General features: G+C 39.4%; 2 long non-coding RNA genes across 2 annotated transcripts in view; both read right to left on the bottom strand.

Annotated features, from left to right (window-relative positions):
* LOC309503510 overlaps nt 1-14,463 on the bottom strand; it is a 74,287-nt gene extending 59,824 nt beyond the window's left edge. The window contains exons 1-2 of the long non-coding RNA XR_014207675.1: nt 14,350-14,463; nt 13,948-14,242 (exon numbers count right to left, since the gene is read on the bottom strand). This is a non-coding gene — a long non-coding RNA (uncharacterized lncRNA). The remainder of the gene's footprint in view (nt 1-13,947; nt 14,243-14,349) is intronic.
* Nucleotides 14,464-14,476: 13 nt separating this feature from the next.
* LOC309503523 lies at nt 14,477-18,308 on the bottom strand. Its single transcript, XR_014207689.1, has 4 exons — nt 17,603-18,308; nt 15,036-15,074; nt 14,821-14,881; nt 14,477-14,653 (listed from the first exon to the last, which is right to left on the bottom strand). It is a non-coding gene; the product is annotated as an uncharacterized lncRNA (long non-coding RNA).
* Between the last annotated feature and the right edge of the window lie 952 nt (nt 18,309-19,260).

Below are 19,260 nucleotides of genomic sequence, written 5' to 3'. Positions count from 1 at the left end.
AATTTTAGAACTGAAAAAATAGAATCAAAAGTTAAAAATAGAGACGATATTAGGAGCAATGACGCTGAATATTTTTACTATTCTATTGAGGAATTAGATAAATGAAGAGCTCTCGTGAGCGATACAATTGCATAGTAATTTATAGTGATTTCAAAAGCAGTCCTTAAAAAAAAAAAAATAATACATGGAGTAGTGTGGCATAATTTTTGAGAGATTATGCGGAACGCGTTTTAGTTAAGATCCTGGTTTCAATGCCCTTAATGTATATAGGCTAGGCTACTGCTTTAAAAAAATGTCACAACGCGTTTTGAGATTGTTTTGAATTAAACACTGAAGTTTAAAATGTAGTGTTTTGGCACACCAGGCCGAGTGGCGTTACGCATTGTTCAAAAATCAGGTTTTATTCTGGCATGTTGAATTGGCGTTAGAATATTTTTTTAGATTTAGATTTTAGATTTCGTTAGATTTATTTTTCTCATAACAGCTAAAATAACTTAATATATGCCTTGTCTTAATATGACCTACTTAATATAGGCAATAGGCATATAATAGCCTATATAATAAATTAGCAAAACTTGGCCACTAAATATTTAATTTTCAATTATTTTAATTATCACAATTAAAGTTTTAATTTTATTAAATTGAACAAGCGCAACAATAAGCATTTAATCAAATATTCTAAAAGATGTTTATTTCAACATAATATTTCGTTTTTTTCGACATAATATGTGTGCGTGCAACAAGCAAGATGTGTATTTGTAAATCCGGTGATGCATGCATTGATTTTTATCAATAAACTAGTGTTTTCTGACAGTGTCGACTGCAAAGATGAAGTTGACGACCGCCATATTTGTAGTGAACGCACCTAGAGAGAAATGAACATAAAGACATAATCAGAGAGTAGCCTTTTTCTTTTCGTTTTGAATTATTTCGTTTGAAGACATTTCAAGCTTTGTGTATTTGATGTATTTATCATGTCTGTGTGAGGCATACGCTGAGTTTCGTTAAGTTAGGAGGATGAGATGCGCTCCAGCTGACGTGCAATGCAAGTGACCGCGCGGGCGCCTCCATGATTAGTGTCTGTTATATTTGCTTCTCTTACTTATTCAATCCAGGCAATTGGTTGATGAAAAATTGATTAAAATTAAGATACAATTTATAGAAAACGAAATTCACTTTAAAGAAAGGTTTTCTACTAAACAAAACTTAATGAAGTGGTCAAAATCATGTCTGACCCACTCCATATCCATCTCTCGATATAATGCATCCTATCTTACTCGTGCTGTTCACTTTTCATATTCAACATAGATGGAAAAAAATAACATTATAATATTTTAACAAATATGATACTAAATGAGATTATTTAATGGCTACAACAGTATAGTAGGCCTATAGACTCTATTTGTACAAATTGCTGCACATTAATTTAATTAAAGGGACTATGTGTAGCTTTTTAGGTATTTTATTATCTAAAATCAGTATTTTTATTCATAAATATGCCCTCAATGGTGTACAAATACCTATGCCACTGATCAGACTAATCCTCGTAAACGAAGAATTTATTATCTTTATATACATGGGACGGGTAAGTCCACGGAGGCTTCCATGTAGTTCCGCCATCTTGAAAAACTATAATAGCAGAGAGGGACAAAAAGTACTAGGCCAACGCGTTTCCACAACGCGTTTTCGTTCAGAACCAGCGTCACGTGACTGAAGCCAGCAGAAGCGGAGGAGCAGAGCAGTGAGAGGCGCTTGTCACTGCACCGGCAAGTTTAAAAGGCTGCACTGCACGGTTATTTATACACCGTTCATTCATACATATGCTGAGTCACAGGATAAGGAGTCCTCGTCGTCGAAAAAGTTCAAAATAGACCGTAAAAGGAAACGTGACCGGAGATTACAAAAACAAGGGTTAATGTCGGGATAGCTAACGCAGGAGAAAGCTTTCAAAAGAGACGCTGAAGTTTCCTGCTTTCTTCTCGACAGGTAAGTCAATGTTACGGCCTTAATTACAAGCTTTTTTTTTCATTGCTTGGTTGTGTACTTTATCGCGAAGCAAAGAGGACATGGAGACTGACAGAATAGACAGAGCAGGTTACTTATGATATAAAAAAATCTCAGCTCTCAGATTCTGTCACTTTTATTACGAAATTCAAACAATATATACTGTTTTTGGCGCTTGTAAATGTGACGCGAGTCACGACGGATCCCTAGCGGCACGTGAACCGATCATCTCTAGCTAGTAAATAAACACAAATGAACAATGTTGAAAGATACAGTACAACTTACCGAAATGTATATTCCTCATACATTATATCGACCAATCAATCAAACAAATGGTAAACAGCTGGAGAACAATTATGTATGTCACAACATTTACCTCAGGAAAGCCATTTAATGACCATAATAAAGGCTAGCAGTTAGTTGGCTAGAAAAAAAAGAGCTATAAAGAGTATTTTGCTAAATATGTGTACTATATTACATATTTATTATATTTGCATTTATATCATTAAATAAAGTTATTATAATAATAAAAAAACGCATTATGTATCTTTCTGTATGTTTACAGCATTAGGTGAGTTGTTTTTTTCTTGAGAAAAATTAATGCCTATCTTGTGTAGATATCCCCCCCACCCCCCGCTCCTCCATAAATCTCACTCCAAGCAAAACTCAAAAGTTGGCAGCTATGTTATATAGACAGTAGAACATTTATAGTTAAAAGTTAAACAGACTCTTTGATGAATAGCAGCTATTGAGTAAAGTAACGATAGAGAAGGCTCTGATGATGATGATATCTAACAATGCACGTACTTCAAAAAATATAACGAGTAAAGAAGGCATTACTACTAATTACCATAGTTAATGTTTTTCACAGTCAGTAATTGATAACTAACAATCTTTTTTTCGTTGTTTCAAGTTTCAGTTTCACCAAGAAAAACTCGAAGTGCTATTATAAGACATCCTGTCATAGCTTTTTGGTACATAACAGCTACCGTAGATGCAACGCGCATTTGAAAAAGTGAGGCGCTGGAGAGCATTATTCATTTGAATGCAAAATACAATTTCACCACTAGATGGGAGAAATTCCTACACAGTGTCCCTTTAATTATTAGGTTTAACCTAATAATCATCATCTGTGGATTAGCAATCAAGACAAGTCTAAAGTCTACATTCAGGCAGAGATAGCCAACTGACAAAATGTATGAACAAAAAGACAAACAAGAAAAGATACCTTTCAAAAAAGATTAAATTAATGTAGGCCTAATTTTAGAGGCGAAACAAAGATGTTATTTTTAACAGATTTAAAGGACACCATACAAATAAGGAAAACAAAACATCTGGGTGGACATTGCAAACTAACTGCAACCCGGGGTGTTCAAAGATCAAGGAAGGAGGTCCGCAAGAAATGCCCAATACATGGCTGGTTTTCGTGCACGTCAGCAAGTCATTTATTTATTATTCATCCATATTTTGCCCAGTCTTTGAAGTATATTTCCCACATTGCTTCGTTCTTTTATGATTTTATTTTGTTCATTAATTTAATTTAGATGTGTATTTTTTCTTCCCTTTTTTATTATTTAATTTATACATTCATTAAAAAAAAAGTACAATAAAGTGTACAATAAAAAAGTACAATCAAAACCTTATATTTGTACTCACTTAGTTTGCAGTGTAATCTGTTAAATCTAGATAAAAGTGTAATCTGCCGGTTGTCCTGCAGGTGTCCTCATAAATCTGTCTTCTTACGATGCACTTGGGGATGTACGATTACTCCAGAGCACTCGTAGTTCTACGAAGATTTTCAAGTGCTACTTAAGCTACGATGCTTTTGGGAAACAGACCGTAATATTAAGATCAGTCGTACGATCGTTTTTACGATCAACTTAGGCTTACGATGCTTTTGGGAAACGCAGCCCTGGGCTGAGTTTCCCGATAACGTTGTCTCTTAGCGCGCTACGAAGACTCTTAAGGTATAACTTAACTGAAGGTATACACCATTTCTAGGCGTGTTCCCCGAACTATACCTTAGAAAGCTGCTTAAGATATACCTTCTTACGTGCGACGTTACCCGGCGCTGTCCGTGGCGATGGTGCTGAATCTGCTGATATCGATGGCTCGAGAATCAATTATTCTCTCGTGCAGGGGCTGTTTATGTGAGAAAGCGGTGTTCTTTATAAAAAAAGCACTTTAGAAATAGTTGAAATTGCATTTATTAGGACTCATGGGATATTATAAAAAGTAATCCAAACTATAATAGCCTATCATAGCATTGCCTACATATTTTAAAATTGTATCATATATTGCTGCCATAATAACCATTTAAATTTGTATGTGCTTTCTTCTCTTTCCCATTTTTGTTCGCTGAGGTGGAGCTGCGATGAAATATTGTTCTTGTAAATACTTTCAAGCATTTCAGTAAAGTGTACATCACGTACGGTGCTCGGCAGTGATCAAAAAGGATTTAAACAGTGAATTTTGAATCTCTTCTCGAAAACGCAGAGATGTGGATTCAGACGGCAATTAAATTACCACACTGTTTGTCAAAAAACAGTAGGTACTAATTTGGCCAGGGAATTTTACGCGGGTTGGGTGAGAAAAAACACTGATATTATGGATTCGGACGGCACTAAAATCACAGACTTACCCCTGTAAATGTTTAAAATACCGGACGAGCCCATGAGAAACAATATCAGCGTCCGAATAGGACTTAACTGACAGTAGCCTATGCTTTCACTGGCCTTTAAAAGCGCTCTTTTATTAAAATACATTTATAAAATTGAATTATATATAATAATATAATTAAAATTCTAACAACAATCAGTGTAATGACAATTTTATTCTTTGCATGAAAACACTTGAATTAGCCTAACTGAACACTGTCTGTGTGTATTAAAACTTCAGAATTATATTCATATAGCCCTGCAACAGTGATAAGTTGAAGCTAAGAGTGGTCCAGACCAACCTTACGAAAGTATGACTTACAGAAGGTATACTTAACTAAGAACGTTTCGGGAAACACGTATTATCCATAAGGTACAGCTTAAGGTGTAACTTAAGAACGACGTAGCGTTAAGAAGGTTTCGGGAAACTCAGCCCAGACCTCTTGGAACTTTAATTGAATACATAGCGTTGGTAAAGCATACTGAAATTACATCCCTACAAATGTATTAGGCCCTACTGAAAATAAATGTATCGAATTTAAGCAAAGTAGCCTAAATGTTAAGACTGTAAGCCCTTTGCTTTTTTACGTAGCCTATAAAGGATTCTTATAGCCGACTTTGTGATATAATTTGTAGATATTTTTTTTTTAACTCAAACATTAACACTGAAATAAATTAAACTAAATTATTGTAAATTTTTTGGCACACCACGACGAGTGGCGCTATGCATTGTTCTAAAGCCAGGTTTTATTCTGGCATGTTGAATTACTGTGCGTTCACACCGCCGCCGACTTGAGCTTCCAAAGCTACCGGAAGTCATTCATTTTCAATGGAAGCTGGCTTCTCTCAGCTGCAAGGAGCGTCAAATCCATCGGCGTCGCGTTTTGGGCGTTTTGAGCGTTTTGAGCGTCAATCTGAAAGTTGAAAGAAGCTCAACTTTATGGTAATGAGCTATGACGCGGTTCAGCGGCAAGCAGCGGCAAAACGCCAGCAACCAATCAGTTTAGAATATAGACGTCCTTCGCGCTGGCTGATCCGGAGAAACATACGATGTAAACTTTCGTTCCTACCAAAACATTAGTTCCGAGAAAATGGAGGAGAAACTGATCATCGCTGTTGCTGGGTTTCCTATAATTTATGATATGACATTATTTTCATATAGGGACCAGTTACAAAAGAACGAGGCATGGGATAAGATAGCTGGTATAGTTGGTGTCTCCGGTGAGTTTGTGAAGTGCGTGCTGATGATTTATAATATTTTGAACTAACTTTAGTAGGCTACTGATAGATACTCAAATTTGTCTCTGTCTTGCCAGTAGGGCTGCACGATGTATCGTTTAAACATCGAAATCGCGATGTACGAATCCATGATAGTCACATCGCAGGATGTGCGATGTCAAGAATAGGCGGGCTATCGTAGTTGATCCGTGATTCATTAACCGTCCGGGCCAGCTGTTCCCCGGTCCTTGACGAATGTGATTCGCGGATTAATTGCACAGTTTAACCATCATAGAGTGAAAGTTTATCATTTGCATGTGTTTTTAAGTCCTGTCAGTTTAACAGGGCGCGCTTGACAGGGCATATTCATCATGATGAGCGGCCCCACTTTTCATAAGAGAGAGCCCAGGCCGCGCGCGCGCACTCACCTTCACCGTCTTCAAACAACATGCACGTCTTGCTCTCTCTCCCTCGCGCATATTAATCAAAATCAGTTGACACGATGGTGTTGAAAAAAAACTCTCCAGTGATGAAATGTTTTCTATGTTGACAAACTTATGCGATATCCTAAACTGCCGAGATAATTACACAACGCGTGCCATAGGTCTTTTCATGTAAAGAAGCTGCTCTGTGATGTGATGTTGAATATTCACATTGCTTATGGGTTTTTTTCTTTTGTCTGTTCACAAGCTGAGGATTGCAAAAAGAAATGGAAGAGCTTGAGGGACATGTTCAGGAAGGAAAGAAAGAAGGAAAAAGATAGGCGAAGGAGTGGCGCGGGTGCAAGCAGTGCCCGGCCATGGCGGTACAGTGCGGTCATGGGCTTCCTCAATCCTTTCATGGAGGACCGGCCAACGTCCAGTAATATGGGGGGAGGGGAAGCCCTAGATGACAGTGGACAGTGGCCAGAGGACAGTGATAATGCCATGGCCGGGCACAGTCAGGCACCAGAGCAGACGCCAGAGCTTCAGGCACAAGAGCAGTCACCAGAGCTTCAGGCACAAGAGCAGGCACCAGAGCTTCAGGCATCAGACAACACACCAGTGCAGAGAGCAAGCCAGCCCGCCCCGAGAAGGAAGAGACCCCACACCTCTGACTTTGAGGAGAGACTGATCACAGTATTGGAGGCTGTGAGCAACAGACCAGGACCTGTCCCCAGGCCTTCTCCTCCTCCTCCCCCTCCTCCTGACGATAGTGATAGCTATTTTTTTAAAAGCCTGCAGGAAGACTTTAGAACCCTGCCTTTAGGAACAAGGCAGGATCTCAAGTTTGAGATGCACCGCCTGGTGTATGAGGCAAAGTGTCGTGAGGTTGACCCTTGGGCTGAGAGGAACGGGGTGCAGCTGGCAACACTGTGAGGGGTGTTAGTAAGCTTGTTACCCTTGCAGTGCTGTCAGCTGCCCCCTGTTCTCTCTCCCTCACAATACACTTTTGCTTTAAGCTGAGAGTTTGATTGAAACCACGTTCACGTCTGTCTGTTTAATGCATATCTGGAGCCAGCAGACTTGTTCAACACGTTGACATTAAAGGCCCTGTTGGGACCAAGTTTTTGTTAGCTCACTCAAGAATAAATGTTTAGTCACTATGCAAGCATTTTCATCAACTAGCTTATTAATAAAAAAAAGTTATGTTGTATGAATTGTTTTTTCCCCAATAAATATTGTAAAATATTTTCAACATTCATGGTTGTGTGTTTCATATTATTTTTAAATCCTACTATAAAATTGAGACTTTTTTAAATGTAGCCTATAGCACAGCTGTTTAATGAGGCAGAAACGAGGGCTGGTCCGAATACCATGTTTTGAGCTTCGGAGACGGAGGGGCTGAATATATTCTTCTCTCTAATAAAGGCAGGAATGTGTCTGTCTGTCTGTCTGTTTGCATTTTGATTATTTCGGGAACCGTTCATCCAATCGACTTCACAAGGGTGCTTCGACTTCACTTCGCAGTTGGTGCAATAAACGCGAGACGCGACACGTTCACAATTAATACACTTATAATAAACTACAGAACAGCGCGAGTGGGAAGCAGTAAACTAACAGATTACTAAATTTAAATAAAGAAAAAACGAAATTTAAACAAAGAAAAAGCGAAATTTAAATAAAGAAAAACGAAATTTAAATAAAGAAAAACGAAATTTAAATAAAGAAAAACGAAATTTAAATAAAGAAAAAACGAAATTTAAATAAAGAAAAACGAAATTTAAACAAAGAAAAAAACGAAATTTAAATAAAAAAAACTAAATTTAAACAAAGAAAAAAACGAAATTTAAATAAAGAAAAACGAAATTTAAATGAACAAACTGTAGGCTAATAAATAAAGAACACGGTAGCATACTTTTCAATAACTGCATAATTAACAAACAGTTAATACTGAGTATCAGATCGGTGCATCCCTATTTAAAAGTGTATAGGTGCTTAGCTATGGAAACTATGCTTTTAGTGTAATTGGTGGCTCTTAAAAGAGCCGTTTGTAGCACTAGGCTTATACTCCAGGTTGCCAGCTGACAGCTCCCTCGGTGGAGAAATAGGAGGTATATGTCTCCCGGACACGGATGGCCTCCCGTGCGGAGTTGTTGCTGCCCACTCGGGTTACTGCCTGTAGACCAGCAACTTCCCTGTCTGCAGCTGGTGGTGGTCCACATCTTGCCCTGGTTGGTGTCTTGGAGGTCCTCCTCAGGAAATTATGCAGGACACAGGTAGCCTTCACACAGACGTCCACATTTGCAGGGCTGACCCCAATGACTCCTCTGTACATACGCCATTGAGACGTGAGAATACCAAAGGTATTCTCAACAATCAGCCTTGCATGTGACAGCCTGTAGTTGAATACTCTGCGCCTGCCAGAGTGGTTGGAGCCAGGAAAAGGCCGCATGAGGTTGGGGCGCAGTGGGAAGGCCTCATCAGCAACAAAAACATGTGGCTGCGGTCCTAGATGCTCAGCTCCCGGCAGCAGAGCATCCTGTGGCAGACCAAGTGTCCCGTCCAGTAGTGCCCGGCCGAAGGTGGAGTTGGCCAGGACACCGCCGTCACTCGTCCTCCCGTAGCTGCCCACATCCACTACCCGAAAGCAGTATTGGGCATCTACCACTGCCAGAAGCACAACTGAATAAGTCCCCTTGTAGTTAAAATACATGGACCCTGAATTGTCAGGAGACTTAATGACCACATGTTTCCCATCAATGGATCCAAGGCAGTTGGGGAAAGCCCATCGCTGGTAAAACCCCTTTGCAATGCTCAGCCAATCCTCCGTGGTGGGCACTGGCATGTACTCCTCCACCATGGAGTCCCAAATGGCCCTGCAGACCTGGGGGACAATGTTGGACACAGTGCTCACTCCCATGTGGTAGCTGGCAGCAATAGTGCGATAGGAGTCCCCTGTGGACAAGAACCGCAGGCAAATAGCCAGACGCTCAGCAGGAGATATTGCATGGCGGTAATTAGTGCTATTCATCATGATGAGCGGCCCCACTTTTGACAGAACGCTGTCAAACTGCTCCGTGTCCAGCCTGAAGTACCGCTGGAATCTCTCGTCGTCAAGTCGCAGCTGCTGCACCAGCCGGTGATACTCTCCGAATTGATAACGGTCCTGGAGGGTGGCATGAACCCAAAATCTCCGAGTCCGATGTCTTCTCCGCAAATACAATACAGCAGCAGCAGCACCAAACACAACAACTTCGCGATGATCCATAATGATCCAGTGATGCACATTTGAGGATGAGCGCAACTTTTATTGGAAATATTTACGAACGCTCGTTTTAAGCGGGAATGCTATTCATTCGCTCACGGTAACACCGATTTGACCAATTGCACAGATGCAAATAATAATAATAATTATAATAATTATAATAATAATAATAATAATAGCTAATTATAATTTTTTCCCGACCAAATGTGACCAAAACGGTTATAAAAATGCTGTTATAAATGGTAATGTTTTTTTTTTCTGTTTACATTTCATGGTGTGACACAGACTTCAGAGCGGCCAAAGCGTCAACAAGCGTCAACAAGCTTCCCCGTACTTTTTGACAAGCGTCCTTGACAGGGCGGCCAGAGCTTCTTTGCAGCTCAAGTCGGCGGCGGTGTGAACGTACAGTTAGTGTTCGACAAACGCGGCGGCGCGTTCTTTTGAATGAAGAGCGCTTCTCGCTCGTGTGAGCGAACACACACTGGAATGTTAGGCCATTTCGTAACGAGTGAATCGTGGCCGAGTGGTTGAACTTACGTTACGATCATTTAGATGACACGGGTTCGAATCCCGAATTAACGTGGACTACTGATATTTGTATAGCCTATTAATGCATTTTATAGTCTATTGTTGATGCAGAGAGATTTGTCTAGTTCTAAAACATAGTTTTTTTCTTATAGCCTATTTACAAAATAAAATCACCATGCATTTCCATTTTACACTAAGGAACAAATATTATACAATGACTTTACTTCTGTAGCCTATAATAATTCCAATCGTAATTTCAAAAGCAGTTATGTTAAAAAAAAAAATATATATAATTATGTATAATTATAATTATGTATATATAATTATATATATATATGACATTTAAACGACAAACAATAAAATCAGAACCATTCTGTTGCGTTCATGGTTCCAGTGGCAGTAATGCATCCACGGCTTTTCAAAATGTAATGTATAAATGTATAAATAAGCAGTTTTGTGTAGTAGAATATAATATTCTCATGGCGTTATAAGAAACAAATAGGCCTACATATTTATTGTTTGCAAAAGTATTTATGTGAAGTCTGCTGGGGGGAAACATAGGCAAATAAACAACATTATTTATTAACACAAGTTATGTCAGATTAAATTAAACAAATAATAGAAAACACAGTATCCAAACTGTAAAATATTAGCCTACCATCCAAACATATTCTGAATTAAAAGTTCTCTGACTTCTGCTCCTGCAGGATGCATTCTGCCTTGATGTGGGTTCAAAGGATCATCATCATCATCATCATCATCAGAAACAGCATCTTCCTCACCATCGGCTCCAACAGCACCAACTTCCTCCTCAGGAAGCTGGACATTTTCCCTGACTGCAATGTTGTGGAGAATTGCAGTAACCACAATAACAGAACAGCTTTTGGTGGGGTTTAGCTTCAGGCCACCACTGGACTTGCTGATGCAGCGAAAACGTTGTTTCCACAGTCCTATAGTCCTCTCCACTATAGAGCGTGTCCTTCCATGGGCCTGATTAAACATTTCCTCTGCAATGGTGGCTGGATGCTGCACAGGTGTCAAGAGGTAGGGGCGAAGAGGATATCCACTGTCTCCCAGGAGCCAGCTATCACCAAAGCCACCTTCTTCAGCCATCTGGCAAATTGCAGAATTGGCCCATGCAAAAGAGTCATGTGTGCTTCCAGGCCATTTTGCCACAATGTCAGTGAATATTCCCTGGTGATCACACACTACTTGAACATTAATGGCTGGATAGCCCTTCCTGCAAATGTACAAGGGCTCATTTACCTTAGGGCTTAATACTGGGATTAGGGTGCCATCAATGATGCCAATCACTCTGGGAATGTTGTCTATATCATAGAATTGTTGATTGGCCAGCTGTATTTCCTCAGGAGTTTTGGGGAAAACCAGGATGCTCTTCATCAGCTGTAATAGCAAAGGTGTTACTGTTGTCACAGTTTTGCTGACTGAAGACTTGCTGAGCCCCAGGCCATCACCCACCACCTCCATAAAACTTCCAACAGCAAAATAACGCAGTGTAGCTAACAACTGCACCTCTGGACTTAAGGCGTAGTTTCTTCTTGTTGCCCTCTGAAGGTGTGGTTTCACTATCTGAAATAATTCAAGGATCTTGGTCCTTGGAAGACGGAATTTTCTTAAAATTGCATCATCAGATAGTGAGTCAAGAGGGGTAAAATTTGTCCTTATGTGGGCATTTATATAAACTGATTGACTTCTCAGTCGCCTTCTGTGCTCCAGCTGTAAGAATCTTTGTAAAGCTGCCATTATTGAGCACTTGAAACACACATACACACTGTTTTATTAGGAGAGGCATTAGTACACCTGCTTTTCAGTTAATAGAAACACCTTAGCTAATAATCATTCTAAATTAATTTAATTACTACAATTAATTATTCCCATCTTCTACCATCTAAAATAGGCTGTTGTCATTCTGTTATTTCATATTTTTCATTCTTCTCTTAAGAAAGCACTTAAGAGTGTTTTGTGTTATGTTTGGCTTATATTGTCTTTGATGATATTAATGTTGTGAATTAACACAATTTTAATTTACTTTATGGTTTATGTGATGGTGGCTCACCACTTCAAAATAAAAGTTCCATTCCATATGTTTCATTATCAGGCTTGGTCACATTATTCAGGTATTTAATAAAGGATGACATGGCATGGTAAACATGCTTCAGCTTCACTCAGTAATGCCTGCATTTTTATATGGCATTAATATACTACTTTGAGTCAAGTCACAATAGTATGCTCTTTTCCTCATATTAAACTGAATGCCCAGTGTATTAGAAAAGCACTTGAAATACATATTACAAAAGAGTATATTTGGCCATAACATTTTTTATTTGTATTTCAGGTCCACTGCATGAAAATTGGGATTTCCGACCCCGTAAACGGCCGTAAATCTCCCTAATTTTCGGCAGTTAACGACAATTTACAGCCTGTGAACGTCGCGTTCGTCTGTGGCCCTGTCCCAAATGGCACACTCCGGACTTGTGGACTTCCTCAGAGTCCACACTTTGGTGACGTCATGTAGTGCAGACCTATAGGGCCCTTGGCGCGAGTCCACGAGGGCGCATTGAGAGGTATTTTTGGGACAGACTCGATCGGCATACCGGAAATAACGGTCTGGTTGTTGTTGGACAGGAGAAATCACATTTTTGCGCTCCGACGTCTTATCTGCATGTCCACTACACAGCCTAATTTTACAGTTCTATATTTTGATATTGTGCATATCACCTGGGCATTAGACAATAGATAAATCATGCTTATTTAAATGATGTATACAGTTGTACATAATAATACATAATGTTCCATTTGAACTAAGACTACAATTTTAAAACATAATTTAAACATATTTTTTTCAATTTACAGCTTTCAATATTCATACTATGTTTACATATGACTCAGTAAAGCCCTGCCATTCGGTTTAATGAATCATAATGCAATCGTATTATTAAACACGCTATTATTATGTTTGAGACATCAACCACTGGTCGATGACCATAATGTTTGTATAAACTGTAGGTAACAACTGATAAAATGTACATTTAGGTCATAAAAACAGTAATATTTTCTTCTCAGCCATGTCAACAATTATCCTTGAGTGAATTCTCCTCCCATCTGTTGTCTGATTGGCCTTTCGCAAGGATTCCTGGGTAGTTAAAGTGCGTGGAGCCTGCGTCTATGCGGGCTTCGTGGAAGACCGCTTCAAGGGTACAAAGGGGGCGCTGCTGAGCACACTTCAGAGCGGTAAAATGCTGAATGGGACGGCCTACGGACTCGTAGACTCAGCGAGCACGCGCAATTCAAGTCCACGAGACCGAAAGTCCGCATGAAGTGCGCCATTTGGGACAGGGCCTGTGCCGAATATTGTCGGAAACGAACCATGACGTATGCAGAGCGCTCGCGCCGGAGGTGTGAATGGTTCTAATTACCATATGAATAGCAGCTCCCGCCAGAGAAAGGCTTGAATTTCCTCACTCACTATTGGTTGAACCCACGTGGTTTAAACAAGAAAAATCACTCGTGATTGGTTGGCAGATCTGTTACTATTGGTCACCCTCGCTCATTATAAATTCAAAAAAATTATAATATTCATATAAATAATAATATATAAATTATTTTTTATATTCATAAATTAAAAAAAATCGAATATTTATATAAATTATGATATATAAATTATTTTTTTATATTCATAATATGCTATTCTGTGGTATATTCATGTCATTGTTAACCTATGGACTACACTATTATTACCATCAAGGACATGAATTTATAAAGGAAAGGAAAATTTGCCAGGGACATGCTGTTTATTCAAAGAAAGACCTTTATTAGCACAAACAATATACACCTATGTACAAAGCATAAATCATCTGCACACACAACAAATTGGAAGCTCAGTGTCTGTTTTCATCTTCGGAGCTGTAGGTGACTAGCGGCGTTTTCTCTGAATTCGATCCACTTTGAAAACGTCTGTGGTGCGTTGCCCTGTATTTAGGAGTCGCCTCTAATCTCGACTGCAGCGTAGCACAGAGCTCTGTGAGCTCCTGGCTGGTGGTTGAACTTCATCGGACATCAGATCTATGGTGGCGCACTTCCAAATGGCCACGTCATCCTCACCTAGCACACCGTCTCGCTTCTAGCAGCTGTAAAAACCACCAATACAGACAATCAGTACTGTGATGCACTGTGTATGGACACAAAACATCTATTAATGCACTTGAAAAATAGTCACATTGACTAAAAATCTTACCCTCTTTCTTCTCGCTCGACTCCGAGCTGAACTCTTCACAGCTTCGGCCTGCAATGCCAGATCTGGTTGTTTGTACCTGAAGCTCCTGCGTACTGTCTCGTAGTACGTCTTACAGGCAAGCTGGAAAACAATTAAATGAGAGTGATATGAATAAAAACAACGCAAGTCACAGTAAAATGAAACAAGGAGAAAATAGTAAAAGTTACTTACAATGTCGTCATGATCAGCGTCATGAAAATCTGGACTTGCAGACATAGCTCTGAGTAAATGTGAGGTTACGCCTTCGTTATGAGGCGAGGTTACTCTATGGAAACAAAATGTATGATTAAGATCGTAAACTATAACGGATCTATTTTCTTATACAAGAGAAGAGAATGAAAGCATATTCTTTGAATCTCACCTTTAAAATGTTTGTAAGTTTTTATGAAAGTAAAAAAATAAAAGAATGTAAGATTCTTTTATTTATTTAACCTTGCTCCAGTTCGTAGCGCCCACAATTTGTCTCAGAGTTGTGAAGATGGCATACTGCTTCCTGTAAATTACAGGATTATTTACAATTATTAAACAAATAATAGCCATCACTCCCATGACCTCTTGCTTTATGATGAAATCATGAAAAACAGAATATTCTTACATTTCACAAGGCCTGACAAAATACAAAAGTGACCGATGAGATGAATACTTACTGGGTGTCAACAGGTCTTTGCTCAGAGGTGCGCTAGCATCTTAAGGGCGAAAAAAACAAAGAATATTAAAAAAAATGTACAATTATTGAAATCAAACAAAAAGGTAAGAATTGCCACACTCTGCTCTTCTAAGCAAGACTGTCTGAAACATGTCATTAAGCCAATAAAATAAACTGTTACCAAACTTGATTCTCATGCAGTAAGTAAAGACCAATTTATAGTTATCCGTCGACCTCCCGCTGTAGCTACAGAGTAGGCTGTGTACATAGCGTACCCTTTAGCACACCCTGACGTGCACCTCTCCCAAAATGTAACAATGCGTCAATTTTACGTGGACGGAAGCGCTGTGATTGGTCTAGAACGCCTCCCTCGGGTTTCACAGGCTTCTTTCTGCATGTGTAATTGTGCATCAACAGGGACAACAATGCAGAAGTATAAATGAAACAGTGTAGCCTATAGCGTAGAGCACATGTGTCAAACTCAAGGCCCGCGGGCCAAATCCGGCCCGCCACATTATTTTATGTGGCCCACGAGAGCATATGGGTGTCTTAAAATTAGGAATGCAATAAAATTTAGGCTGCCGAAAATTTTCGTCCGAAAATAACATTTTCGTTTTTTGGCCGAAATAGCCTACTAAAAAGCCGCCGCGCCCCTCCGACTCTGGCTCAGCGTGTTTTATGACTTAGTTTGCGTGCGAGTCCGCTTCCGAAGATGCATAACTTCGTTCCGTTCCCCTCGGTTCCGCTGTGTGTGTGCGCTGTGCTCTCCGCTCCGTGTCCACAGCGCGTTCTGCTCAATGTTCCGCAAGCAACCTCCGTGTGTGTGTGTGAGTGTTTCGAGTTCTGCTCACGCTCATTGGAAAGGCAAAGTCCGCTTAAAAAACGTGCCGACATGAAATTTCTCTGGACTTGTTTCTTTTTGCAATAGTAGGCCTACTACTCTGCTGTAACATGGTGTATAGCCGTGCTGGGCAACACTGGTAAAATTACACGAATCACGATCCTCTCGTTCACTGGTCCTCTCCCTGATCTGCTCCTGCTCTGACAAAAATAGCTTTGTTAGTACTATAGGCCTCCTTTATTTCGACAATTGGTAAAAAAAAAAAAATCTGTTAAATCTGATTCTGCTGCATAGAACTGATTAAAGAATAATATATTGATATTTTATATTATTTTAAAATAGGTACCAGTATTAGCCTTTTCACCATTTGTATCACCCCTCTTGTCTGTGTTTGCACCACTTGCATCATTAAGCCAGTAGGTGGCGACAAGTGACTGTCTTTAGGAGTGAACAATTGAACTTTAAACTGATTAGTTTTAAAAAGATTGCACTGGTTTTTGATTGAAATGTAACATCTATGCAAAATAATCCTTGAAAGATTTCTCATTTAAGGCCATTCCCGTTTGGAATATGTGTATTGTCAACAATAAGCAGAAACATTCTGCATTTCCATTTTGTAGTGTGGATCATCATCATTCATTGCAACATTTATCCTCATTCTCATTTTTAAGAATCTGTTATCTTGACAAATAATTTATGCTACTGCCCACTGACAAGCTTTTAAAGCTATTGTTATCCCCCAAAAAATTTGGCCTTTAAACACCTTAAAATGCACATATGTAGGTCAGAGAAATCCAAATTTTATCAGGGGAGCATGCCCCCGAACCCCCCTAAATACCTCACATTTGAATACGCATGACTGTGTGGTAATGTGTGCTGGTGTGGCTAGTACAGTGCCAGGGCTGAATTTTGAGCCAGTTTGCCCCTGCATATATACAATAATACAATATTATCTGTATCAAATCATTATTACCCAGCTCCTGATGTTTTGGGCTCATCCCCTGATGTTTTTAAAACCTAGAAACACCCCTGCAAATGCATATACAATATTTGTAATTTAAATAAGTAATAATCAAATAAAGAGACAATATATTAACATTTTAAAAGTCTTACAGTTACATCCGGCCCTTTGAGGGCAGCCATAATGCTGAAGTGGCCCTCAGTGAAAATGAGTTTGACACCCCTGGCGTAGAGGCTCGGGCTTCGGTCTGACGCAAAAGTATAAATCAGCCTTAAAGGATTAGTTCACCTCAAAATGAAAATTTCCTGATAATTTACTCACACTGAGTGACAAGATATCCATGTCTGTCTTTCCTCAGTGGAAAAGAAATTAAGTTTAAGGAAAACATTTCCATATTTTTAATGGCATATACTTTAATGGCAACCAAAGATCTCAATGTTCCAAGACGGTTCAAATGTCCGTCTCAATGCAGCTTCAGAGTCTCTACACAATCCCAGTCGAGAAATCAGGTTCTTATCTAGCAAAACCATCTGTCATTTTCTAAAATTATATATCCACATTTATGTATTTTTTAAACAATTGTTTGTCTTGTGCTAGTCTGCTGGCATTACAGACATTTTAACCTTCTTTGAACATTGGGATTGTTGGTTGCCATTAAAGTCCAATCTCTGTAGAAAAATACTGAAATGTTATTCCTCAAAACTAAATTTATTTTCCACTGAAAAAAGTAATAAAGGTTGGGGCAACAGATAAAGTAAATACTCACTGGAAATTTCCTTGCGCTGAAATCTGGCTGCACATTTCTCCGGGTCAGAGAAGGCTTCCACAAGAAGTTTGACTTATGGCACTTTTCCACTACACAGTACCAGCTCGCCTCGGCTCGCCTCGCCTCGCCTCGACTCGGCTCTGTTTGGTTTTCCACAGTGTAAAAGTTGTACCTGTACCTGCTTCCAGGTACTTTTTTTCGTACCACCTCCGGCGAGGTTCTAATGGCGCTTTTCCACTACACAGTACCAGCTCGCCTCGGCTCGACTCGGCTCTGTTTGGTTTTCCACTGTGTAAAAGTTGTACCTGTACCCGCTTCCAGGTACTTTTTTTCGTACCACCTCCGGCGAGGTTCTGAGCGAGCTGAGGCGATACTAAAATGTGACGTGAAAACACAGCAGACTGCTGACTGGTCAGAGAGAATCGTCACTATTCACTGCGTCATCATTGCACGCGCCAGACGGAGTATCCTGAATAAAAAACAGCAAAAACAAAAACATCCAAAAACAGCATACACTCGATTTCCTCCATTGTCCTGTGTGTGTGGGTAGCAGGTGTGTCTCGCGTAAAAGATTAAGTCACGGCAGTTTCCTGCGGCGTCGCTATGACGACCAGGTACTATTGTGGAGGTACTATCTGCAATGGAAAACGGAGCTAAAAGCGAGCCGAGCCGAGCCGAGTCGAGCTGGTACTGTGTAGTGGAAAAGCGCCATTAGAGTCTGAAACACATGAGTCAGCCAGTAAGTACGGTCATGTTGCCTATACTAAATTAATAATTAAATACTGGAGTCATTACTACGCTTAATTAAGAGTGAGAAGAACCTACTCATCTTGAATGGACAAAAAAAAGCTAATGTTTTAGTTTCATCTTTCCATAGAACATTTGTAAAAGTAACTGACACTGGACCTTCAAACGGGCAGAGGGACGACCAGACTCTGACCATAGAACGCTGCCCGTTTGAAGTTCCAGTAGTGTCAGTTACTTTTACAAATGTTCTATGGAAAGATGAAACTAAAACATTAGCTTTTTTTTGTCCATTCAAGATGAGTAGGTTCTCACTCTTAATTAAGCGGCTTAAATAACTCTGACCAGCACTGTATATATTTAAAATAGATTATTCACAAGCAGTAAAAAACGACTTGTCTTGAATGGAGTGTGACTTTGTGCAGAGCAATGTTTTGTGCAGGGGGAAAAGTACTTACCAGGAGTGGACATTTCACTGCCAGGACGCTCCACTTGGCTAGACATGGCACAATCTTTATTAGATAAAACACATGAATAAGCCTGTGACTTATGTTGTACACAACACAATATTATGTTTAAGTTGTCATCAGTACTCACCAGTATTGTGCAACATGCTGGTGTCCTCAATGGGCTGCAGCTTCCTTCGTACATTATTGAAGGGGGTAACGTTATATCTTGACGCTTATACAGAGGTAATGTAAAATAAAATATATAAAGAATTTAATTTTTAAACTGCAATTATAAATGAAGAGAAAACGATTACCCCTGATATTCTAATCCGAATCCAATAATACTGCAAAATAAAAATAAAATCAATCATTTGTATAAAATTTCAGGCCCAATTTGTATCAACCGATTTTATATTTCAAATGAATAAAATATCTGAAAATGAGAATACCATTTCTAACAGAACC

Source organism: Leuciscus leuciscus (assembly GCF_965113295.1).
Source record: "Leuciscus leuciscus genome assembly, chromosome: 7".
NCBI classification, from domain to species: domain Eukaryota; kingdom Metazoa; phylum Chordata; class Actinopteri; order Cypriniformes; family Leuciscidae; genus Leuciscus; species Leuciscus leuciscus.
Note: the sequence above shows the minus strand (reverse complement) of the source record. Positions and strands in the feature narration are given on the sequence as shown.